Raw genomic sequence first — 1,437 nt, 5'->3', positions numbered from 1 at the left:
GTTAATGCATTGTCTTAATTAATTGTCTATAACATTTTTATGACTTACATAAAATTTATGACAGCATGGTACTGAAGAAAATATACTCCTGAATTTTTCATCAATCTATGAAAATTCCACATCATCTCTACCTACCTTTCAGTCAATTTCTTTTCAACTACACTTCAAATTCAACAATTATTACAGTTTTACATAAATTTTTAAAAATGTCAAGACAATAAAATTACACCTACTCTTAGAAACACATCCCATTTATGAAAGAATTCAAGGAAAAAACAGAACACAGGAAATCCAATATGAGTCATTCAACCCAAAGCGTCATGAGATTATCATCCTAATTCTAAAAAGAAAAAAAAGAAAAAATATATATGTACTATATCTGCAGATAAATATGAGATCTTTGTACTTTATTCTGTTTCCATTTCCAAATAAATGAATAAAAAATAAGAAGATAAAGATAAGGAAAAGTTGGCGATTCCAAAATATGGACATAGGCCTATAATATATGAAATAAAATGTCATAAAAGTCGCTATATAAATAGCTTAATAAAAAAAATAACAAAATACAAACAGGTTTAACAATATGAAATTTATCTAAAAAATAATCATAAACTACAAGAACAAGCCTGGGTTAAATTTTTTCGATATTCTCATCATCGGATTTATTTCTCGTGCGATGAAAGTACATAGAAGATAAGTTTCTTAGATTTATTTGCTCTATCATTTGCATATATTATTTTTTAAAGACGGCTAGTCAAAACTTTACCTATACCAAAAAAAAAAAGGCCTAATTAAAAGGATTAATTTCTCCAGGCCTATAATTTTCGTCTTACATGATCAACAAATAGTTTTAAATGTGACTCTTAATTCAGCATTTCCTTAGAATTCCACTATCCCGCTGCTTTATTTCTTCTGATTGTGTAATGCATAATGATGTGAGAATTTCTAAGTAACGAAATATTAGTCAATACAACTAGAAATTAGATCATCTGCTACGTGAAGACCCATATTAATGATGAAAACTTCCCTCCCTCAGCATTTCAGTAACATAACCCTAAATCCGAGTCTCTCATCTACTATTTTCCTGTTTAAGCTTTAAAAAACGTACGAAATACCTTAATATACCCTTTTGAAATTATATTAGAAGTCTATCTCTTCTGTTTCCGCCGACTGGAAAATGTCACCAACTTCGCACTTTATATACGGCTTGTGCTCTGGTCATTCCCCCCAATTTTCGTCTATGTTTTAATGATTAGTAACATATTTACGTCTAAAACTTTGTGAGATCTTTAAGAAACTTATTTTTTTGTTTTTCATTTTGGTTTAAATGCATTTGCTTTTGGGTTATGTCATATGTATTCTCTATTTTATAAAGAGTGTTTATGCAAATAAAATTTTATTTTGGTCGGTTGCTTATCAAGCATAAAATTTGATGAA

The 1,437-nt window shown here is 28.6% G+C and overlaps 1 protein-coding gene across 2 annotated transcripts in view; it reads right to left on the bottom strand.

Moving 5' to 3' along the window:
- The window catches only part of LOC119591545 (osteoclast-stimulating factor 1-like), a 6,452-nt gene extending 5,253 nt beyond the window's left edge, over positions 1-1,199 (bottom strand). Inside the window, exon 1 of one of the 2 annotated variants that reach the window (XM_037940295.1) lies at positions 1,116-1,199. The gene's annotated coding sequence lies outside the window, so the exon portion shown is untranslated. The remainder of the gene's footprint in view (positions 1-1,115) is intronic. The other variant, XM_037940296.1, reaches the window with a different exon arrangement.
- Between the last annotated feature and the right edge of the window lie 238 nt (positions 1,200-1,437).

The sequence above is a fragment of the Penaeus monodon genome, chromosome 28 (genome assembly GCF_015228065.2).
Source record: "Penaeus monodon isolate SGIC_2016 chromosome 28, NSTDA_Pmon_1, whole genome shotgun sequence".
Lineage (NCBI taxonomy): Eukaryota > Metazoa > Arthropoda > Malacostraca > Decapoda > Penaeidae > Penaeus > Penaeus monodon.
This window is presented reverse-complemented; position numbering and strand designations above follow the sequence as displayed.